At 40.2% G+C, this 26,166-nt stretch overlaps 1 pseudogene; it reads left to right on the plus strand.

The window, feature by feature from the left end:
• LOC139735347 (uncharacterized) overlaps window positions 1-26,166 on the plus strand; it is a 133,163-nt pseudogene that overhangs the window by 99,912 nt on the left and 7,085 nt on the right.

Raw genomic sequence — 26,166 nt, forward strand, 5'->3', positions numbered from 1 at the left:
CGATTCATCTTGGGGTCGATCATTTTCACTGAAATATTAGTATACATATATGAATATATATTTATTAGTGTAGCCATACGAGTGAGTCATTTTTGTATCGTTACAGCCCTGATGAAGGTCCGTTTGGGACCGAAAGCTCGGCGGCAATAAACAGACACGTTGACCTAGCTACGTCCACCTGGCTCTTCTTTTCACACTATATATATATATATATATATATAATATTATGCAACTTCTACATTGTAGTCATCTGATTTCACTCCATGAATTCTAGTCAACTAGTGCTTTAAAAGCCCAGGTAGTCAGAATTGTGTCCAGTCAAATGTGACCAGTATGTCACCACTATTAGAATGGTAACTGCTCATGATGTGCAGTATACATTATGTATATTGCGTCACCTTGTTATTGGTTGATGTGTGAAAATGTTCCTGTCACTCATCAGTGTACTCTATTTATGATGCACAGTTTGTGCTGCAAGCTGTAGAAAGTTCTTTTTGTGTACTCTTTCCCTTTGTGTCCCTTTCTAACATGTTATCATGTCATATTCTAGATCTTCACATACTTCCTAGGGTGTCTTCAATCAGTTGTTGCCGCTGCAAAAAAGGAAGGAAGGTAAACATCACATTGTCCATATTTAAAATATCAGTTGGTGTTCACAATACACACAAGTTTCCTGTCTCTGTAGGACTGCTCAGTACAACTGCATATAACCTTCTTCTATAAATCTTTTGTATGCTGAAATGTTAAAAGTCATAACTGTTTCACATGCTCTTGAGCAGATCAAATTTTGTCTTCCATTTTCAGAGAGTTATCCCCAGAGAAGATGTTTCCCTTAACACAAGCATTCTATAGGAAGTGACATCAACAGCCTGTTAAATTGCCAAACACTGCTTCCTCGATCTAGGGGGTTTTCAGACTCTAAGCTTTCCAGTATTTTTTCCACACGTTCATGTTCTTCGTGAAGACACACTGTCAAATTTCTACTTGCGATATATATGTGTACAAATGGGCACCATGACCCTTGGGGGGTCACGAGGGGCACAGAACCCCCAAATTAGAGAATCTTTTAAAAACTCTTATTCCATAAAAGCACAAATCCTTGAAGTAAATACAGTAAGTGTATTTTCAGGTTTGTTTATGACAGATCCATTGTTGACCACTTTGGTGGGGCCAGTCCCAATTTTTACACATTCATCTTTGTAAATATGCATGGTCAAATTTTCACCAAACTTTGTGGGTGATAGACTAAATGGACACCATGGCCCCAGGGGATCGTCAGGGCACCTCAAAGCTCAAACTAGAGGAGTTTGTTTTATCACTTTGTAAAAATCAGAAATGATGAGTCAGTGCTATGAATCACTTTCAGGTTTTCTTGTGGCAGATCAAGTAGTGGCCCCCTTGGGCCAGGAACAAATTGGGGGTTAGTTTTCGATATATTGATTTTCTTTTTGAAAAACAATTTTCCACAAGCTTGTTTCATGTAGATGTTATCACTAGTGTAATGGAATATAGAAGTGGACAGTATTCCCCTAAAGTCTCCCAAGTTTATGTTCCGCATGAGAAATACCTTCCTCTTAGGTCTGCAAGAATATGTGAGAGGTGAACATATTGTAATCAGATGAGGGCTAGACCCATTAAGTGTCTTGTCATATTTTGAGCTTACTAGTGTGTTACCATTTTAAGATTTGCAAGGTTTGCAATTCTTTTTAGGGTGATGTGATGGCAGGTCACTCATCACTACAAAATAATGTACCGGTATACTGTGACATTGGCAACCCTTGATTACAATGTGTTTTACTTTGACATTTTCAATTTTAGTACTTCGATTAACTTTGCAAATGAAACAGTACAGATTTTAGGTGTACTATATTAAACCTTAATGATTGCAATTGTTCACTCTTTTAAAGGCATATTCATAGAACAAAGATCATTTGCATTGCTTTTGTACAGGGGTGAGGTTGCTGCTATTGCAAAACAAAATTTCTTCATTTTTTGCCTTTATTTCATTATACAGATATAGTGAAGGTCTTGTGGATATCATGGCATCCTCCATTAAGTTGTTAGGAACACCACAGCAGATCTTCAAGGAAGCCGTCACAAGTACACCAATCAGGTATGGCACATGAGCCTTAAAAGTGTTTGAAAAAGGTGCTCCAAATTGAATGTTGTACGGTTGTTAAAGTTCTTGTTACCCCTAGCAACACAGGTGAACATTCTCAGTGGTCAACCCAGGCTCAGCTCAAGTGAGCTCTATTGCAATCGCTCTTTGTCTGGCTTTTGTTATGCGTCTTTAAATTTTCATCTTCTTTAAATCCCCATGATAGATTTTCACCAAACTTGGCAGGTAACATCCCATAGTATTTGTTCAAATGGGCACCATGCCCCACCTGGGGCCCCCTAGAGGAGCCCAATCCCCCCCCTCAAAAAAAAAAAAAATTAAAAAAAAAAAAATTAAGGAATCTTTCAAAATCTTCTTCTCCAGAACCAGAAGTGATACAGCTATAAAGTTAATTCTATGAGTGAGTACATTGATGAATGTAGTTTCAAGTTTGTTCATGGCAGATCCAGGGGTGCCCCCCTTAGCACCCACAGGAAAAGGAATGGGAAGGTCCAAAAGTTTGTTCATGGCAGAGCCAGGGGTGTCACCCTTGATGCCCAGGGAAGGTCCAAATGGGGCCTAAATTGTACATTTTCATCTTCTTCTTGAAAGCCCCATTGTGGATTTTCACCAAACTTGGCAGGTAGCATGCCTAGAGGGATAGGATCTCAGTTTGTTCAAATGGGCACTATGCTCCCCCTTGAGAGCCCCCTGAGGATCCAAACTTCCCCAAATTAAAGAATATTCAAAAATCTTCTCCTCTAGAACCAGCAGTGATAGAGCTTCAGTTGTTATGTACTATGAGTTAGTACATTGATGATTGTAGTTTCAAATTTGTTAATTTTTTTTTCAAATTTCTTTATGGCAGATCCAAGGATGCCTCGCATGGAGCCGGGGGGGGGGGGGGGGGGGGGGGGGGGATCTAAATTGGGGTCTTAATTGTGTACGGTATATTCATCTTCTTCTGAGGATAAAAGCCAAATTTTCACCAAACTTGGCAGGTACATTGTATTATCGTATGAGGGATAGAATATACATATGTATTTGTACAAATTGGGGGGTGGGGGGGACTGGAGCACAATGCCCATACTGTAAATGTCAATATTTTCGCGCGATTAATTTTTCGCGCTGCGCAGCTCGAAAACATATTCGCGGGTTCTTAAATTCGCGCTCCGCAGCAGGTTAATACACAGTCGCTGTTTTCATCCAGAGCCTCTGCTATCAGCTTGCTACCAGCATACGATAAGCGACGTAGCGAGCGGCGCGAGTGCGAGTACAAGCGCTCAACTACATAGTTCGTACTGTACATGTATTTTACTCGATACATGTACTGTAGTACTAGTATTGTAGTCGCGGGGATGTAGCACACCAATCGGCCGTGGGCTCGGTGCGTGCGATGATACTGCTATATATGCGTAAACATGTCTGTACTACGCACTACGTAGCAGTATCATCGACGAAGCGCACACAATTCAGCCCATTCAAAATGTGCATAGAAAATTGCAAAGATATATTCGCGCGTTTTTGAATTCGCGCTAGCCGAACGTAGCGCGAAATCCGCGAAAATTAATGTACCGCGAAAATTTCCACGTTTACAGTAGTTGGATGAGGGAGACAGCCAAACCTCCAAATTAAGGAATTTTTTCATATCTTCTTTTCTCATATTGTAAGTGCTGTAGTCTGGGTGCCAGAGGTTGAACCTTGTTTTCCCATCCGCCCAATGTTTTTTGATGGTTATACCCTATATCGATGGAACTGTATCTGACTCTGGAGATTTTTGAGATATTCAAAATAGCAGCCAAAATGGTCGCCAAAATCTGAAATTGCAATATATTTCCTTGTAAAGGGTGAAAATTTGAACACAAAAATGCAGTTTTACCGCATTTTCAGGGTGTTGAATCGGAATCTGGATGATGCAATAATTGCATTCTTGAGGGTTATAAAATATTCAAGATGGCCGCCTAAAATGAAAATTCCCATAAATATATATCCTTTGAAACAGTGAAAAATTTGGAAAAAGTCATGTTCTCACCCTATTTCAAGGATGCTGAATCTGAATCTGGACAAAAGAACTCTTGCATCCCACACGATTTTGAGATATCCAAAATGGCCGCCAAAAATTGAAATTCTACTATTAAGTATTTCATTATAAATTGTACAAAATTGAGAATAATTCGATGATTGTACCCTATTTCGAAGGTGCTGAATCCGAATCTGGTTGATGCAAGTCTTGCATCATTGAAGTTTTTGAAATATCCAAGATAGCGGCCAAAATGAATATAACAATTTTTTGATATTTCAAAAATTTCCAGAATTCAAGAGTTGCATCAACCAGATTCGGATTCAGCACCCTCAAAATAGGGTAATACTATTTTTTTTGTAGTGATTAATTCACCATTTATAAGAAAATATTTGAATTGGAATTTACATTTTTGGCGGCCATCTTGGATATGAAAAATTCCTCATTGATACAGGAGTTGCATCAACCAGATTGTGATTCAGCACCCTTGAAATGGGGTAAAACCATCAAATTATTTTCAGTTTTTCACAATTTATAATGAAATACTTAATAAAAGAATTTCAGGTTTTGGCGGCTATTTTGGATATCTCAAAAAAACTTGTGGCATGCAAGAGTTTTTTTGTTCAGTTTCAGATGCAGCACCCTCAAAATGGATAAAGAACATCGAATTTTCCCCTTTTTTTCCATTTTTGGCGGCCATCTTGAATATTGTAAAATCCTAAAAAATGCAATAGTTGCATTATCCAGATTTGGATTCAGCACCCTGGAAATGCGGTTAGACTGCATTTTTGCATCCAATTTTTCACCCTTTATAAGGAAATATCAGGCAATTTCAGATTTTGGTGGCCATTTTGAATATCTCAAAACCCGCAAAGATGAAAGAGTTGCATCATCCAAATTCGGATTCAGCACCTCAAAATAGGGTAAAACTATAAAAAAACATCATGCAGATGGTAAAACAAGGTTAGGCCCAAAATCTGACTTTAGCTACCAGACTATATCATAGCGACTGCGTAGAAGGTGAACCTGCAATACTCAGGTGAGTGCAAAATCCCAGGGTCTCTTGTTTGATAATGATTTTTTTTTTGCTTATACCCCCGTCACACTAGAGGCGGAACGAGCCGGAATGCCGTTAGAATGAAAATTCTTCCTGCATTCCTGCATATTCGAAGTGCATTCTAGAAATTCTGACGATATTCTGAGTGCGTCCCAAATATTTGGGCCCATTCTTGTGGCCAGCCCGAATGTTTTACCCATGCTTAAAACATTTGAGGAGCATTCGAAGTGGAGAAATATCGATCTTCATTTGAAGGGTATTCTAATTGGACTCTGATTGCATTCTAAATGTTCCTACGGCATTCTAACACCATTTGAAACAATCTGACCTCATTTGAGGAGAATTGGAATTGTGTTGCACCTCAAATTCTGCCAAAATATCTCAAATACTCAAATGCTCATACAATTACCCCCAGTTAAATACTGGTTAGTGAAAATGTTAGAGTAAAGATTAGAGTTAGGGTTAGGTTTGGAGTTAGAGTTTGGGTTAGGGTTAGGATTAGGGTCAGGATTAGGAGTAGGGTTAGGGTCACGGGAAGGGCCTGGGGTAATTGCCCAGGGGGTAATTGGCGTAGACACTCTCTTTCAAGGAGGTCTTGCTGTATCAAAGCAACATGGTCAGGATGGTCCAAGGATGATCGGGTTGAGACTGGTGAAAATCACCATTTTATACGCTATCGGAGACCATTCCGGTGGCATTCTTGACACACACGGGACATTCGTGTTGCATTCTAAGTACATTCTAAGTGTATTCTAATTTTTCGGGCTGCATTCTGTTTGAATTCGTGAACATTCAAAGTATATTTGGTAGCCATTCCGGGAACGTTCTGACCGCATTCAAAATGAGTTTGTACTGCATTCGAGGCACTTTCCGACCAACAGACTTCGCGCAGCAATCGAACCGCGCTCATGCGGCATTCGAAGTGCTTTCAAAAATTCTGACTGCATTCTAACAGCATTCTGAATATTCCTACAGCGTTCCAAGTACATTCGAGTAGCATTCAAGAGCTAATTCATTCAGAATGTGCAAGAATGATTCGAGAAGGGTTCGAAGTGCATTCCAAGTATTCGAACAGCATTCCCTACCAAGCTGTTAGAATTTGAATTTTTCTCCCGAATGTGGCACGAATTTTGAAAATCCTTAATTCCGGCTGGTTCTGCTTGATTCGTGCTGATTCCGAATTAGTGTGACGGGTTACTTGATAATAAGTGTATAATTCTAAGAGGAATTTAAAGTTTGAAAATTGGTTTTAAAATGGCTGAGTTATCCCAAATAAGTGATCCTAATAAAAGGTGGCACCCACCTTTTACTAGAATCATTTTGTATTTGAATACTGTAAAACATATGTTCGCAGCATGAATTTTTTTGCGTATTGGAGCCAACGGCCTTTTTTGCGGCATGAAATTTTTGCAAATTTCCACTTTCATTCAATGCATCTAGTGTAGACAAGAACTTTTGTGTGCATTTTAATTTTGTGAATCATGGCGCTTGCAAAATTCGTGAAATTCAAATGTACACGAACATTTCTCGTTTTACAGTATCTCAGCCATTTTAAAACCAATTTTCATCAAATGAACTTTGAAGTCCTCTTAGAATGTATGCTCTTCAACATTTCATAAATCAGTTTGTGGACAGCGTTACTAAAAAACCATTGGAGGAATCCTAATGAAACTTGGCATATATATGTATGAGTGGGCGAAGTTGTGCCTATCAACTTTTGGGTGCACATGCTCAAGGTCAAATGCTTAAAATGTCACTATTTCCCCCATACAACGAATCTATGCAATGCCTGAAGGTATTTTTGTGAAACTTATTTGCTGGAAGAGAGAGCAACATTGGAATAATCTCACCTGCAGAAACAGACAATTGACTCAGTTTAGGGACTAGGCTCGAGCTGTCTAGAGGTTCATCTAGGATAACTTGTGCAGTAATTATTAAAAGCTTGCGATATACTGTCAGGATCATTGAGAGTAGTATCATCATGAACAAACATATGAGGAGCAGATGACTGCTTATCATGATCTGACCAGGACCTATGTGTATTGTCATTAGACATAACCATGTGGTCTACGTAGAACCAGTATGCACCATTACTTCTGCATTGTTTTTTGACATCATTTCATACTTTACAGTATGTTTCCCAATCAGTTTTCAGGCCTGACCTGTGATCTGTCTTAAATAACACATACTCCTTATGAACAAGTTTTCTCAGCTCTTTAGCAATCCAAGGGGAAAATTTCAACTTTTGTTTGGATACTCCTGGAATGCAGTCATTTACAGCTGCATGATGTAGTTGTACAATGTAGGTCTGTGAGGATCTCTGCTGAATTTGGGTCATTTGAATCTATAAATGCAGACCACAGAATTAAGCTTGGAATGGGTTAAAAAGGATCAGGTCTTTTTGAAGTGGCTAGTAAAAAATGACCCGAGGTAATTGCAATATAGTTGAATGAGCAAGGTAAATGCTTTTTTATGTACATGTAGCTAGGTGACAGACATAGCTCATGTTTGTCCCTTTTTTATTGGGCTATCTCACTGAGCGGCGAACGTTTGTGAACATAGAGAATATGGGATTCGCCAGAGTTCGTAAAGGGTTGCAAAGAGTTCTGTCATAATATGACATGTTAATAGTGAAGGTGGCATACATTTGTACACTTATTTTAGCTGCCTCTCCAAAGGCAAGGTGTGTTTGAGATATTGCTGACTGGAAGCAATCCTTATAAGTTTATACCCATATCTTGCCATTTGTACACTTCTTGATACAGTGTTAACTGTGCTATCATATAATTTGTTTGGATAGTTAAGCACGGCTGGTGAAGAAACTAGCGTGCATCTGGCGTGTTCATATGATGCATCACCACAGCGAGTATTCAAGATGAAGCACTCATTCGCAACTTCCAGAACCGAGTGTCCTTTTGTAAGATTTATGCCAGTTAAGAAGGTGGGATTGTTAGACCTTAAAAATCTATAGTTTTGTGACCCTTGTGGATCAATTTGATAGTGCAAAGGGTGATTGTTAGATTTGTGGTTTGCTCGATCAGTTAGCATTCTTAGCTTCGATCGTTCATGACATTGACATTGTGTGCATTTGCATATTGAAAGTTTGATTCACGGCCCTTGAGCGAGCTGTAACTAGTGCAAGTTTAAAAGACATTTGGTGTCTGATTGGGGTTTGAGAAAGCGATATGGAGTGTTATTGATTGTTTGAAGAACAGTTGTAAGGATTGATAATTGTGTTTGAGGTGAATTCGCAGTTGCAGTAAAAATAATGTGAATTCGGTCTGTTCAGGAACTATTTTATTAGTAATTAGCTGGCTTGGTGTTCCTTGGTAACCGGTTCACGCCAATAAAAGAGGCGGAGTGATATTTTGGGGTAGATATAAGGTGATACGCCTTTCGCATAGTCTCAAATTAGGCGCCCTTTGGTAATAATCATATGATAGGGACGGCGAAGTGAATAGGGACAAAACCGAGAAAAGTTTTTTGAATGTGCATGTTTCATATTTGCTTAAACTTTTTTTCTTACTTTTATCACAGGATGGAAGGACCATCCAACAGTGTCCAGAAAGTGGTCCTCCTGATGTGAAAAATTTTTTAAAGGGTACAGGAGGTCCAAATAAAAAGTTTCAAAAAATCACAAAAAAATCAGGGCGGTCAAAACTTTTCTGCTCCTGTGGCCATTGATTAATGAAATTTGCTGAAAATGTTCATGAATCTAGCCTATTAGGTCCTACAACACACCTTTAAATATGAAATAATTATTCCTACAGGAATTTGTGACAGCACATTTTTTCTTCTCTTGGGCAAAAAATCAGTTTGACTGGGGTGAATAGGGACACCATGGTGTCGTTTGATTGGCCCTTTAAATCTTTTGTGTGATTAACTATTACAATGTCATAAATTGCTCTGAAATGTTTGTTATGTCCAGTTATTTCCAAAAGTGTGAATTTTTATTCTAAATCTCTTGACAAGAGAGCAATAAGATCTTTGGATATGTGGCTTCACTTTCGTATGTACATAGATGAGAGTGAACTTTGCTGTCTTAACCCTAACTTGGGGAGGAAGGGTCTGGGAACCCCGGCCCCACCCACCCTCTTGGGAATTTTTTTCACTGCCTAAGACAGGCTAGGACTTTTCCACTTGTATTTCATGACCCTTTTCTCTGTCTTCTGCATGTTTTAATGCCAATAACACATCTGTTTGGGTCAGACCCATACTATAGGTGCCAGCTTATAATTGCTGTAAGAACTCCCAAAATATCCCCGACATCATAAGAGTCAAGTTACACTGAATTTAGAGTGTATGAATAAGATTGTACATCATGATTTGCCACTAGAAGAAGAAGTGGGTTAATATTTGAGTGCAATTCAATGGATTAGTAAAGTTTTGACTTACTTTTCAATCTTAACCTTTGACCTGATGGGTCACATTTTTTTATTATTGTATAATGTCATTGCAGACGTTTATATTGGGAATAATTAAACAAAGTAGTGGCACAGTTTATTATTTCAGCCTGTTTCACATGAACAAACTCCTCAAGTGGCTGATTCATGGTAGTTAGGCAGTCCTGTGAGATGCAATCAAAGAATCATTCACTTGTTAAACTTGCAACTGGTTTACCTATTAGTAAAGGTTGGATAATACATGTATGTTGGATGCAACAGATTTCTAACCAGTGATGTATTGATGATGAGCAAGGACTGTTTATGTAAAAACAAAGAACAAAACCCTGTATGAGCAAAAAAGATATTTCATTGATACCTTGGGACAATATGACACAAAGATATAACAGCAACAGCTGTTGTAGATTATGTCATGACTTGCAAGACAGTTTAGACATGTACATGAACATGAGTGTGTGAATCTTCCTTCCTTTGGTGGCACATGCACATGTGAAGGAATTTTGGTGCCAAAATTTAATAGAAGTTGAAACATACACTTCAAGTGTATTTGTTATAGCATTCAGGGAAAGGTGAATGCACATACAGTTGTATTGATTGGCATAACTTGTACACATAACAGAAAGTTGAGTTAACTGTGTTTATATTATGTGTGTTTGGTCATTATTTCAGGTGTAACAGACACAGTTGTTGAATTTTACTACTGCATATACTACAACTAGCTACAGTATCTACAGCTACTACTGCTACTGCATATCGTACCATGTACCGCATACCACCGCACGTACCTGTTTTACGATATCATACCTCACTGTACTGCATTGCGTTGTATTGCATCAAGTATTGTACGTCATATGCAAGAGAGAATAAAGGAAGCTACAAAGGTCTTTTATGGTAAACGCTCGTCCTACATCTCTTTATTACAACAACGTGTAAGCCTGGAAGTTTGCTGAGTGAACCACAACAAGTTCGTTAACAGTTGCAAAAAAGTTCGCAAACAGTTTTTAAGCATCGCTAAAAGTTGCTAACTGTCGCTAATGGCAGAAGCGAACCCTGATTTTTCGCAGACATTCGTCAGAAAAGTTGGCGAATCTCGAATTTGCTACGTTTGCAAACGTGTACCGCTCAGTGAGATACCCCTTTAGCAGAGATGTTACCAAAATGTTGTTCTTTTGACACCACCACCCTGTAGCTCGTGCTTGTCCCTGTCTTGTTTTTGTTTTTTCTATGAGCAGTGAATGGTTACCAAAATGTTGTTCTTTTGACATCAACAAGGCACATCTCCCTAGAAGTAGACAGAGGCATGAGCTGGAAAGCTGCACTGCAGCGAGCAGAGAACTTCCGTGGAAAGCATGACGGTTTCTATCGCTCCAAACGGCCCCAATTTGGAAGACACATGTACATCCTGGCCACGCAGAAACAAAACTCTTCTCTCTACAAGATTGCAAGGTCTGAAGCTTGTGCAAGCAAGATTTGTTTATGAATCTTCTTTAACATTTGCAGGAAGCTTTCCCAAAGATGAGGAGTTTTTGCCTTTACAGAAATTAAAAGATATTTTCTTGTCAAAGGTATACATAGTGTTTGTGGACAGTATTTCACCCTCAAATCTTAGTTCTGGATGATGCAGTTGTTTTAGTCATGATTTCCATTGTCAGTATTTACTCTTAACTTTATGAATTGTTGGATACATTTATATCCTTATATGCAATAACAGTGTCTATGCTCAATATGTAGTAATTAGCAAATTGTTTGAATAGTTACATATGTATTAAAAAGACTTCATTTCTGTGAGTTGATTGTTTAGTAATATGAATTCAATAATTTTGTGTTTATTACTTCAGACCTAATACAGGTATATCTGGATTTGATGAGGACATCTCAGATCTTCTTATGCGGTACACTCCTGTTGAGCCTGAGGAGGCAGGTGAGGTAGCTGTCTCTATTCTAATATATATCCACACTCAAAAAATATATTGTAAACAATAAATGTTTGTGTGCATTTTAATTTCACAAATTTATTGAGAGCCAAGATTCGCGAAATTAAAATGCATGTGAAGTTCTTGTCTACACTATGTGCTTTGAATGTCAGAGGCAATTCGCGAAAATTTCATACCACGAAAGAGGCCGTCAGCTCCAATTCATGAAAATTTCATGACGCGAAAACATTATGTTTTACAGTAAGTAGAAAAGCAGAATTTAAACTGTAGGAGTATCTCACTATAACCAGTCAATGCAAGTGGTTTTCATCAAATCAGATTTATTTTTTTAATGTTGGATGTTAGAATTTTTTTGATTGGTTCCTCATATTCTCTACAAGTGCAAAATTTTTTGCCAGCTGGAAAAAATGGGATGTGATTTCTCATAGAGGAGTTTTGATTTGAGGTGAGCTAATGCGATTCATCATGTGCCATTCATGTACAGTGGCTGTACATAGACACTGAACTTGGCAGGTAGCATCCCTAGGGTGATAAGATCTCAATTTGCTCAGATGGGTACCATGCCCTAGTTGATTGGAGTAGGGAGCCAAAATTTAGGAATCTTTAACCCTAACTAGGCCGGGCTATTTAGGTAGTTGATAGAGCCGGGGGCCTCCCAGGCCCCCCCTCCAGATCTCGGCCGTCGACCGCGCGATCGCGACAAAAATTGGCACACACATTGCCTATGATGTAATCTAAAATACCATGAAGTTAATTTATCAAAAAATTATCATTTTTGCTAAATTATGCTAAGTTATGCATAATGATGCATGAAATCAGACTAATTGGTATAAATCACAAAATAAAGCTAAAAACAGGCACATTTTTTGTGTAAATATTCATTTTGGTGTCCTTAGCAAATGTAATAACAAAAATTGTGATATCACAAAGAATTCTTCAGTATTTTATTGTTTTTTAAATTTCTTGTGTATTTCTCTGTTTTTTCGACTTTATGTTTTTCATTGTTTTCTCGATGAAATTTGTCCGTGACATCGCTTCGAACAAGAAAATATGTTATTCATTGATTTTAATCAATAAAACCCCCAAATAATCATGCTTTTATGAAATTTGCCTGTAAGCACAGTTTACATTGAAATTGTACACGAATTCATGTTTTTGAGCAATTTTTGGTCTGACATGCATGTACATATTTATGTGTAACTTCGGAACCGCGTGCCTGGGCGTCGCAAATTTGGTGTCAATAGATGCGGGAGACTCGAAAGAAAAAAAGTCATGAAATGTCGCGGCGATAGCTTTTTGCGATTGCGATACATCGCGCGGAACGTCGAGGGGAGACCTCGGAGGCCCCCCCCCCCCGGCCTAGTTAGGGTTAAAAATCTCCTTCAGAAAAACTAGAAGTGGTAGAGCTATCAAAGTTAGTGCTATGAGGGCGGACTAAAACAAATTTTTACATTTTCTTCTTGAAAATGCGGAATCAATTATGCCACCAAACTTGGCAGGCATTATCGTTGCGGGAATGAAATATCATAATATTTGAACAAATGGGTGCCATGTCTCCCCTCCGCCTCCATGCATGGTCACATTTTTCACGATAGAATATACAAACAGGCACCATGCCCTCCTGGAGGTCCCTGAAGCCCCTCAATTTAAAGAATTATTAAAAATCTTTTGTAGAACCAGAAGCAATAGAGCTAAGTTTGTGCTGTGAATAAGTACATTTGTGACTGTAGTTTCAAGTTTGTTCATGGAAGATCCAGGGGTGCCCCTCTGGGCCCCTGTGAGCTTAAAGTCATATTGAGGTCAAAATTTCCCATTTCTTCATTCCAAGAATATAAACTATGTTAGTACTCTGAGTAAGTAGATTTGTTACTGCAAGATCAAGTTTGTTTAGGGCAGATCTTGGGATGGGCCCTTCGGGGGACCAAATTTTGACCCAATTTTCACATTTTCAATTTATTCTTGAAAGCGCATAGTAAAATTTTCATCAAACTTAGTAAGTATTATAGCTAGGGTAATTGAAAATGTGTTTGTACAAATGGGCACCATTCCTCCACCTTATGGCTCCAAGGGGCCTGTGCCCCAAGGGGGAGGGTCAAACCCCTTAATTAAGAAATTTTTTGCAATATCCCAGAATATTCTTCCCATGGAAAAATTTGTTTAATCTGATGTAACCAACTTTGTCCAATTACTATTCAATGTTATTTAACAAATTGGTATAATATTTTTAGGAAATGACAGTACAGGCAAACGTGTCTGTAATGACTACTCAATGCAGACAAAAAGTGGCCATTATAGTCAGGTGGCCAGTATAGACAGGGACTTTAACATGGCTTTTCTCTCGGGGGCAGTGGCCACTAAGGCAGGTTTAACTTTCCTTTCGTTTACATGATGTATCTTGTTTTCCAGCGGCTTCTTGGAAAGAATATTACGATAAGTCCAAAGACTACTGCGTCCATGGCCCAAGGTGTAAGCAGTCTCCCAAATGTAAAGGTAAAATGCAATGTTGTATGTGTTCATTCTCCATGTAAATACATGGCAAGTTCATTACAGTTTATAACGCTATAGTATATCAATCATCCCTTTGTTTGCCTCTGCCATGAAGTGTCGCAGGAGGCAATTTGTTTTCGGGTTATCCATCCATCCGTAATCATTTTGCGTACAGCGTAACTTAAGAACCACATGAGGTATCCAAATGAATTTTGGCATAGCCATGTATTAGTGGACAAAGCTACAATGTATACCCATCAACTTTTGGGCACACACGCTCAAGGTCAAAGGTCAAGGTCAAACTCTTAAAATTGTATTATTTTCCCCTTATCCCTGCAATGCCTGAAGATATATATATTTTTTTTGTGTGTGTGTGAAACTTAGTTTTTACATGTACTAGGAAAAAATTACATAGGTAAAGTTTTAGACTATGGGGGTCAAAGGTTAGGTAATCATTTCGAATTGTTACTGTTTTGTTATTAGTCAATTAGACAATTAGTCATTTATTTCAAGAGAGGTGTTGACCATGGGTTAAGGCATCGGTCAAAGATCAAGTGAAAATGCTCAAGTTCCCAAACACTTGCTCTCTGAAGCAAATAAGCCATCTATATAAAATCTGGTTCAAGGAATGTATAGATACTTTCCACATACATGAATGCATTGGGTTGTGCCATCGAACTTTCAAACATGTGATTTCAGTTTTTTACCAATCATGTCAAGACATACTACAGACCTGTTGTGAGAATAATGCGATGTGGCAGAGGCATGCCATTATTATTAGTACAAATTGCATGTACATGTATTATGCATAATTGGCAGAGTAATTACTGGTATTCCACACAAGGAATATTTCCCATTTGATTTATGCAAGGTGTCTTCTTCATGGGGATAAGGTCTGCTGCTACGTACACTGCGTCACAAAGCTTCCGTAACCAGTCCAGGGTATCACATTTTGGGTTGGTCAAGTGGATGGGAGGGCCCCCAAGAGGGCCAAGCCTGGTGCACTGGACAGGATGTGGTCCACAGTCTGCTCTGGAGCACCACACATGCAAGCTGCTGATCAACAAAGGCCCCATTGGTGTATGATGGCGCCAAAATGTCAAACTCCAATGCGCAAGTTGCTGATGGACAAAGGCCCCATTGGTGGTATATTGGCGCCAAAACGTCAACCTCCAATGCACAGGCGGTTTAGAGTTACCCATTCGCTGCGAGAAGAGATCAACTCCCGGTGGTGTGTTTGTACCAGGTTGGATTGGGAACTGTGCAGGCTTTACCGTCTCTTGCCAGTCATGTTTTCATTGCTCCATTAGATTGAAGTTGGAGTTTGGGAGTAATGCTGCTTGGTAACTGGAAGGCCAACAAGAGCGTAGGCATTGGCGGCCAAAGTTTTGAGCTGTTGCAATGCAGGCATGCAGAAGATGAGATGTGTCCTGTAGTGACTTCTTGTCCAGTTCAGACATGTGATGTTCCCTACAAAGTGTTAGTTGAACGATTTCAGACAGAACAGGCGGATACTTCACATGGGTTGGGCAAAGGCATTCATCGATCATTCTCATAGTGTTATTTATGCAGGTTTGTTGGCAGTATTGACACAGTTCCTTGCCAGTAAGACACCTGTATTATGCTCATAGAATGACTGCAGATGACACAGGGTTTTTTTTTGCGCATAGCCACAGATCCTCAGGCAACCTACATACTTCAAGCAGATTAACTGCCTGTGACTTGCAGCCACTACGTATACGGGCCTTCTACTGGTCTTCTATGTGGACCTCTGCGGGCAATTCCCCGTGACTCACCCGAAACAAGTTTTGAACATGCTCAAAACTTGGCTGCGGATAAATTGAACTTGCGTGCACACCTTCAGGCAACTACGAGTAAGAAATGGTGCTACGTAGGTACTGTCAGGTTCAGGCCATCTGCAGGGACCTCCAGGTAGCAAAAAATGTTCCCCACAAGTCACACACACTGCTTGCTTAGAGAGTTGTGACAGGGCCTTAAAGGCACATGGTCCCAGTGATTTAGTCAAATGCGTACGCGGGCGCATGGCGCAAGTTTCCTATAGAGATCTACGCTATCGACTCCTCTTTAGCGCTTACGCTGTGACCCATTTCCCCAAGTCCGAAGAAGTCCGATTCACTGTAGTCAGTGGTCTGATCACAGTTCAGCTCATGATTCGGCTGAGGGGGATGACAGCTTTAGCAAACTTCTTTTGTGATGTCATAATAAGAAGCACATATGACGCACCCTGGCAATACTACACACTGCATGATGCACAGAGAAGACAACGAAGGCAACGTTACTTAGCAACACCTACGTGCTTAACTCTTTGATGACAGCTCAACTTCGGCAATCTTTGTATCAATGCTAACGGTGATCGGCAGTATCATCAACAGCGCCCTCTACACTACCAGGACTATGCGCCTTTAAGGGTAGCATCCAGTTTTCTAACATGGCTGCTCCTGCTCCATGCTGGATCAGCATATTCTGTGGCACTATTAAAGAGCAGGTGCGCAGTTGCCTGTTCGGAGGGTTCTGGTATGAGCTCCCCAGGAAGAACCAGCAAGATGGCACAGCAGAAGATCTTTCCTTGATGTTCTTTGCCACAAAGTGCTATCAATGTGTAGTTTGAAAGTAAGTTGTCTTTCCAGTTTCACCCCAAGATAAAGTTGGGGTAGTGATACAAGGCAGCACTATTAAAGCCGTCAAGCTCTACCCTAAGTTGCCAATTAGCCTCCTTTGTGTTCAGGGTAAAAGGCATTGTAGTGATTTTTGTCGTACTCAGCTTTAGTTTACATGTCCTTTGGTATGCAGCAAGAACATTCATGTCTGATGATTGACAGTACCTTTCCTTTGCCATCAGCCAACTTCTGTTTGAATGCGGAAGTGCAAGGTCGTCTGTCTGCATATGCGCACTTTGATGAGGAGGTACAAGGGCTTGTAGATGGACATAACTGATGTAAATGTTGAATAGTGTTTTGCCATGACAAACTCTGAGGGACTCCATTTTTCTATCGCCCAACTGGTTAGTTTTTACTTGAATTGCTTCAGAGAGGAAACTGCAGTTGGAGATAATATGTAAGGTGATTAATGCATGTGTTGAGAACAGGAAGAATGATACCATCTTCATGTACCGGTACTGTAAATGTACATGTAGATATTTTTGTTTGAGTACCTGGTAATTTCTTATTTGCGCTCTGTTGGGTAAGATGAATTTTATATGTTTTTTGTCCCCGCCGAACGAGTTCGAGCAGGGGACTATGAAACGGGCTCCGTACGTGTGTGTGTCTGTGTGTCCGTCCGTCTGTCCGTCCGTCCGTCCGTCTGTGCGTCCGTGTGTGATCAAAATGTTCAATTTGCTACTTCACTGTCATTTATGAGCCAATTTTGATTCTGTTTGCTTTATATGATAGCACTACATGGGAACTTTGAAACTTCTACACAGAATTTCAGTTGTGACCTTTGACCTTGACCTTTGACCTATATTGTACATTTTGCTTCAAGATGCTACTCCTTCGCCATTTCTAACCCGATTTTGATTCCGTTTGCTTTATGTGATGGCACTATGTGAGGGCTTCAAAACTTCTACTCAGAATTTTGACCTTTGACTTCTTTGACCTTGATTTTTGACCTATATTGTACATTATTGGCTACAAAATGCTACTCCTTCGCCATTTCTAACCCGATTTCGATTCCGTTTGCACTAGATGCAAATGACACTAGGTGAGGGCTTCAAAACTTCTACACAGAATTTTGACCTTTGACTTCTTTGACCTTTGACCTTGATTTTTTTTACCTATATTGTACATTTTGCTACAAAATGCTACTCCTTCGCCATTTGTAACCCGATTTCAATTCCGTTTGCTTTAAGTGATGGCACTACACGCTTGTAGGTGAGGGCTTCAAAACTTCTACACAGAATTTTGACCTTTGACTTCTTTGACCTTTGACCTTGATTTTTGACCTGTATTGTACATTTTGCTACCAAATGCTACTCCTTCGCCATTTCTAACCCGATTTCGATTCCGTTTGCTTTATGTGATGGCACTGGGTGAGGGCTTCAAAACTTCTACACAGAATTTTGATCTTTGACTTCTTTGACCTTTGACCTTGATTTTTTACCTATATTGTACATTGACTACAAAATGCTACTCCTTCGCCATTTCTAACCCGATTTCGATTCCGTTTGCTTTATGTGATGGCACTAGGTGACGGCTTCAAAACTTCTACACAGAATTTTGACCTTTGACTTCTTTGACCTTTGACCTTGATCTTTTTACCTATATTGTACATTTTGCTACTAAATGCTACTTCCGGCGGGGACATATATTACGCACCGCGTAATTTCTACTTTTCCTTGTTGATCCATGGAAAGCAGGACATTGACTGGACCCCAGGTACATAAAGCAAGCAAAAATATGTGCTCTTATTTTCAGCTAATGTCTGGTCACATGAAATGCATGAACATTTTCATTTTACGCTATGCATACACCTTAAAGGGATCGTATAGTTTTGGTTGAGACCTAATTTCAGGTCTTTAACATTTTTTGATGAGATAATGAGAAACCTCTTATGAAAAATATGAAAGAGCATGTAATTCTTTGAGGAATTCAACGTTTATTTAATGAATTGGCTTTGAAATGGCTGAGATATCCAAAATAGAGCGATTTTTATAAAGTGTGGGACCCAGCTTATATTACGATCGCTTTGTTTTACTTTCTTTTTGCATGTTTCAGTCATTCCAAACCCGGTTTTCATCAAATAAACTTTGAATTCCTCTTAAAATGGTATGCTCTGTACTATTTCATAAGTGTTTTCTTGGAATCTCGCAAAAAGTTGTATGCCCAGTTCTCATCTCCACCAGTACTGTACCATCCCTTTAAGAACCATCCTGGTCTTAATGCCTGTAAATGTGATCTGTGTGTATATGTTATAATCCTCAGTTGGCAGTCGTCTCTACCAGATGGACCTAATCTGTGGGGGTACCCTGACACTCATGACTTCCCTAGAGACAACCCTTCAGTATCATGCTGCAAGGATGCAGCTGAGGTGAGACTCAAACTACCTCTGAATCCTCCATGGATAATGTGCCCAATCCCACTAGACTAAATGCACCTGTTAAAATTGTTACATCCAGTTCTTGCCACTCATGTGTGGGACGACACCTCATGACCTCATGCCTCAAACTCTTTCACATTTCAAACGGAAGTTGGAACTTTACATATATGCTTTAGGACTGTGATGGGAACACCGCTTAAGTGCTACAGTTCAGCGTGACAAATTGTGAATGTTATTTTCACCCCTTAATCAGAATCACAATCCGCTTTATCATGGCATATTTTAGCTGAAATGCTGATGCACAGATGCACAAAAATTACAACTAAGTACAGAGAAATGATCTGCCTCATGAGAGATTCTTATGGTATAATGTTGCTGTGCCTTTGTAGTGCATCATATCCTTTTATGCTACCCTCTGTCCTGCAAAATGAAGACATAAAGCAAAGGAGCCCTGCTGACACATCCTACATCACCCCAGATCTCACCCTGCCCTGTAAAAGCTGCCTGCAAATGGTCTTGCATCCTCTTTTTCCTTTTGCCACTGTCCCTCCATACATGTTCTGTAGAGCTCTTTGGTACCTTCACCTTTTCCTAGCCCTTTCACTGTTTTCGGAGAGATTGTTCCTTTTTATAATCTTCTAGGGTCTAGCGATAGTCCCAGAACTAGATTAGAGTACCCTGGGTCTCCCAAATTATAAGTGTAATCAACAGATCAATTTACAATTTTAGCCTTTCTAGGCCACGACCACTCCATAGTCCCATGTATGCATTTCTGTGTATGCAATTTTCAGGGACTTTTCTTACAGCCACTGAGTAGCCACAAGTTTCTGATGCCATCATAATTTTTTTCAACACTTTTTATTAGGCCTTTGGTCTTGTGTTTTGGATTTCTTATCTTGAGTAACCCCAAATATAAGCCCTCAGATAAAGAGTTCTTTAAACACATCCAATAGTAAGTGGTTGTATTTACCTGTGACAGTTTCGACGATGAGCTGTCATCTTTCTCAAACGATGGCTAATTGGCAACTGATGATTTGGCACCAATTTGTCACCAAGAGTGATATCACTGTCCTAAATGTCAGACAGTTGACAGATATGTCCCCCATCCTGATTCAGTAACCAGCCTTATGAACTTATTTCACAATTAATGTATTGTAAATGTGTGCTAAATTGCATGATTTCTAATTCCAAAATGAAAAAGCCCAATAAGGGGGTTGGCACATTCGCTCCACCTACCCTGCACCCCCCCCCCCCCCTTCAGTTGCTTTGCTAAATTGATAAACTTGGCATCTCTACTGCCTTTGAGTGGCCACAACCTACAACTGTATCATGACCTTCAAACACCGTTCAAAAGTGGCATTTTATTGTACCTTTCAGGAGCCTCTAGGTATATAATGATAACTTGTTTTGGTTTCTTTTTATGGCCAAAAAAACCCCCCAAACAAACAAACAAGCAAACCCAAGTCATCAGACCAAACTTCTCCATTCCAAGCTGGATCTGGTAGGTATTCAGTGACACTACCTCCCATACTGTGTGTCCCCTCCTACCATCTTCCTTTGGCTCAGAAGGCGTTAATTCTTCTTCCCATGAGTCAAGGGTTGGTAAGGGGGGGGGGGGTGTTGGTTCCCCTCCCTATCACAGCCGGCAGCGGGGGGACAGAGTGAGGATTCCAGCCCTGACTTCCAGGAATTCATGACTGGACTGTCTTATGTATTTAGATAGTATGAGGCTTCACGAGCTCCGTCTGCTTTGGCAACAATTGGGGCCCCTCTGGCTCTCTATACCATAGCCTTCTCTGCCCCTTGTGTAGCCTTGCTTCCCTATGTCATACCCAGTCCTAGCACCGGTCACACCCTCCCAGCTTTTACTCCCTCACTCGCCTTCATGAAATATGGATCAAAGCCCTATGGTCATCCCTTCTTCACCTTAACAGGTGAAGTAAGGTTGAGGTCTAGCTACTGTGTGCATGCCCTAGTCCAGGGGTCCCTAGCAAAGCACTAGCGAAGCGCTCACCAAATGTGTGACCCTGGGAGATTTGTGATTTACACCAAATGCACTTGTACCTTGCATATACACCAGTTTTGAGGTAGCTCATGTGCATTTTTGTACAAATTGCTTTTCTCCGTTTCAGTTGGTTAAGCACTTCACTGGTCCTTTAACCTGTTGAGGATGGCGGCTGATTTCGCTACAACACACATTTCCCATAAACACTTGCCCGAGTATACTCGGGATTCATCATCAACGGATTAAGTATATATGTATTAATGCAAAATCTTGTCCTGTGGGACAATTTATGGAATGCATGTTCAAACAGTGAATGAACTTCCAGCATCCAGATGACCAGAATTACAGCTTAGAATTCTGTAAGGGAATGGTCCATCAACGGACTCTTGAAGCATCCCTTTGTTGTTTTGCATTGAAGGCATTAAACAAGCCTCCAATTGATTTTCCTCAATACCAGGCTTGCTGTCATGTGTACAGGCATGTTCTGGAAAGTTCTTTTTGTAGGGATTATTTGAATATTTGGTATTCTCAGATGCTTATAGAAATAAGTTTGGAACCCATTTGAATTTTATTTGTAAATTTTAATTGTAAGAATTATTTGAATATTTGGTATTCTCAGATGCTTATCAAAGTAAGTTTGAAACCCAACATGCCTGTTTGAACAAATGAACCATTCCTGCTCATGCGCAAAGTGGACTTACAAACTGGCTTATGTCTCGGTACTGGTCAAACTGGTGAGAGACCTGGTGCCTTGCTTCAAAGGTGTCGCAGCACGCTCTAAGGTTAGCAGTGTGTGTATGCATTGGCCCTTTATAATCATCGCTCTGTGCCGGCAAGCAAGACTCTCACCTCCTGTGGCCAGCCATACAGGGTGGCACTCTCCACCCTCTGTCTAGAGCAGCATGTTGACAGTTTCTCAACACAAGCAGTATCGTTTCATGGGCCATATTTGTTTGCAAAGCAGTTTCTAGAGGCAGCGGGCCTGGGAAGACATCCGTTTTGCAGTACAACTAGAAATAGCGGTTTTGATCAACGTGTCTGGTTTTTAGTTTTTGATATTTTCAGAAAGAAATTACATTTCTTCTTGTACATTGCAAAATTTGGGGATATAACACAAATGGGAAGTAAAGTTTTAAGCAGATTTTCGAGAGTCATATTTTTCAGTCTGTGGTAAGTTTTCTAAATGAGTGGGAAAACATGCCAACATAGACTGATTCTAGTAACTGTCCTGTTATGAACCGTACTAGCTTTTGAAAAGAGAAAGCCATGACCCCAAAAGTTTTAGATAATCATTATGAGAGTGTTTAAATAGCAAATAAAAACTAAATTTCAGGTTAATCTGATAAACCCTTCACAATGGTTTCTATAGACCTCTGAGGTTATGTCCTATTTTTGGCACACCAGCTCCCAGCACAATGCTTCAAGCAGTAGGTTCTTTGAAACGAATAGAAAGCTTGGGTTCTCTTCCCGTTTTCGTTGAACCTAAACATTTTAAAGCTAAAAATCTCCTTTTATAATTTGATATTAACTAAAAATATTATGTCTGGCGCTTTTTGGTTGGTTTTGAGATGCATGCTCACATTTATTGTCCTTATTATATAAATGGATTTTGTTGAATTTACATTTTATTGAAATATATACAGTAACACACAATCTGAATGCATATAACTATACTTTTCTTTAAAGAATACTATATTTCGCACAAATTATTTATTGTAACGCAAATGAATGTATCCTCCCAGAAGTCCATCAACATTTGCTGATGCTCCTCTTTCCAGAGATATTGTTTGGCCTCTTTGGCCATGTTGGCATGGCATGCGTCCTCAGCAGCCACAGTTTCTACAACAACTTGATTCTTGATTCTTGCGGCCCCCACTGGCCTTGGGTGGCATGTTGGTAGAAGTAATGGCAGGTGTCAAAAAGGTGTCAAAAAGTTTCAAATATGATGGAGCCGTTGCAGGATCAACTGACTTGAGTGTCTAGGCAGGATGTCAGCACGCAGATGGGTCACGTGGTTTCGTAAATAGGTCAAATATAGGTCAAATAGAGTTGTGGAGACGTCTCTGCGACCTCTCACCAATTTTTCTGGTCTCCAGCAGGTCTCAGCAACGTCTTTGAGACGTCTTGGAGACATCAGGGAGACATCGCGGAGGCATCTCAGCAGTCGCGGATATAATTAGTCTCCACGATGTCGCAGCAACTGATGGAGACGTCTCGGAGACGTCGCAGAGACTGGAAGAAAGTCTCAAAAAAAATTGAACATGTGTACATTTCTTACAACTCCTCGGAAACTCTGTAATTTCCAGGAAACATCTCTGCAACTAATAATAATAATGATAATAATAATAATAGTGGCTACTTGTATAGCGCATAGGTCCACTTTTTAGTGCTCATGGCGATTCAAAAATGAAAAGATATCATATATTTATATGCATATACATATTCAAACATTTCAACAAAGAAGAAAATGGTAAACAAAAATATATATATACCAAATAAAGAATGCAACATGTACCAATTAAAAATGCAATATTGATCAAACATTAATGACATACAGCAATTACAGTCGTCAGTATGAAAGGAACAGATAAGTTTTAAGTTTGGATTTGAATGACTCTGTAGATGACAGTTCCCTTAACTGAAGAGGTAACTGATTCCACAATTTTGGTCCCATAACGGAAAAAGCACGATCACCATACCCACGTTTTACTTTGGGTGTTTGGAGGGAGAATGTATCTGATGATTAACGTAGCCTTCGTGTCAGATTGTATTTTTTAACAGAATTACTTATGTATATGGGGAAAAACGAATGAACTGAATGATGTACTAATAACAGAATCTTGAAAATAATCCTTTTTGTCTCGCCCACCGGAGGTGAAGGCGAGACTAAGGGATCCAAATGGCGTTCCGTCGTCCGTCCGTCGTCCGTCGTCCGTCCGCCGTCCGTCGTCCGTCCGTCTTCCGTCCGTCGTCCGTCACAAATGTTAAAGTTTACCTGCAAGACTCTCTTATGATGCATAACTTGGCAACTGTTACAGTAATGGCAGCCACACTTGGGTGATAGAAGCACTAGGGGTATCTTCATGTTATAGTGTTGTCAGAGGTCATGTGATGATGTCAAAGGTCATTTGAGGTCATATATTAAAGAGTATGTGCAAGACTCTCTTTTCTATGTTAAAGTTTACCTGCAAGACTCTCTTTTGACAAATAACTTCACATAAGTTGCTTGGATTACAACCTAACTTGGGTCATAGAAGCACTGGGGGTACCTTCATGTTATGGTGCCGTTGGAGGTCACAGGATAAGGTCAAAGGTCATTTGAGGTCATACGTTAAAGTTTACTTGCAAGACTCTCTTATCACATGTAACTCGACACATGTTGCTACAATGGCAATCAAACTTGGGTGATGGATGCACTGGGGGTACCTTCATGTTATAGTGGCGTAAGAGGTCACATGATAAGGTCAAAGGTCATTTGAGGTCATACGTTAAAGTTTACTTGCAAGACTCTCTTATCACACGTAACTCAGCACGTGTTGCTACAATGGCAATCAAACTTGGGTGATGGTAGATGTCTCTTGGGAAATTGAAGGTAACCACAAGGTCAAAGGTTACAGACAGGGGTCAACGAACTTTTAGGGCCCAATGTTAAGTTTTTAGGGCACATTTCATTTATGGCTCATAACTTTTGATCCCTTCGTCCGTTTGTGACCAAACTTGGATAGTAAATGTCCCTTAGGGTGTTGAAGGTCACCACAAGGTCAAAGGTCATAAGCAGGTCAATTAACTTCTGGGAGTTATAACAAATATTAATTCCTTGTGCGCGAATGGGCAAGACACAATTTGGCGATTGCCTTGTTTCTACAGGTAACCAATGTAAGGAACGGAGAACTGGTGACATGGACTCAAACTTATTAGTAAAAGTTAACAGTGGGGCAGCAGAATTTTGCAACCATTGAAGTTTTGTGACATCTTTTTTTGGAAGATTACACAACAATGAATTCAAAAATCCAACCGAGAAGAAATCAAAGCATTAATAATAGACCGGGGTCCCAGAAGATTTATTCAGCTGAAAAGGGTCACACTATATAAGGATGTGGCCAAGGGTCAATAAAATGAATTGCTGGCAAGTCACATCCTGTACCGTAAGCCTAGGGGCCACAAAAAGGGGCAACGAAAAATGGATTTATTCAGCCGAGGGGGCCACGGACAAAAGTTAGTGGATATTGTTCCTTTGGGTGTACTTATCATGAAAACAGCAATGCCAGCTATTTTATCCTGTACGGGGCCCCAGACAGTAGCCCCAAAGGGCCCCACAAATATGGTGTTATTTAGCTGGAAAGGGTCACGGCTAATTTCTTTTGCAATGGAAGTAGTACCCATCAGAGATATCCGAAACACCAATGCCAGCTATTTTATCCTGTACGGGGCCCCAGACAGTAGCCCCAAAGTGCCCAACCCCCCATAGGCCCTACGTACAAACACACACAAACATTGATTTTATTCAGCTGAAAAGAGTCACGGCTAATTTCTTTTGCAATGGAAGGAGTACCCATCAGATATATCCAAAATACCAAAGCCAGTTATCTTATCCTGCACGGGGCCCCAGACAGTAGCCCCAAATTGCTCCCTTCCCCCCTCCCCCCCCCCCCCCACACACACATTGATTTTATTCAGCTGAAAAGGGTCATGGCTACTTTCTTTTGCAATCGGAAGTAGTAGGCATACTCATCAGAGATATCCAAAACACTAAAGCCAGCTATTTTATCCTGTACGGGGCCCCAGACAGCAGCCCCAAAGTGCCCCCCTACACACACACACACACACATTAGTTTCATTCAGCCGAAAAGGGTCATGGCTAATTTTTTTTGCAATGGAAGTATAGTACCCATCAGAGATATCCAAAGCACCAAAGCCAGTTATTTTATCCTGTACGGGGCCCCAGACAGCAGCCCCAAAGTGCCCCCTCCCCCCCCCCCCCCTCTACACATACACACACACACACATTAGTTTCATTCAGCTGAAATGGGTCATGGCTAATTTCTTTTGCAATGGAAGTAGTACCCATCAGAGATATCCAAAATACCAAAGCCAGTTATCTTTATCC

The sequence above is a fragment of the Diadema antillarum genome, unplaced genomic scaffold (assembly GCF_040938485.1).
Source record: "Diadema antillarum isolate AM-2024a unplaced genomic scaffold, OU_Dant_1.0 scf00000027, whole genome shotgun sequence".
Lineage (NCBI taxonomy): Eukaryota > Metazoa > Echinodermata > Echinoidea > Diadematoida > Diadematidae > Diadema > Diadema antillarum.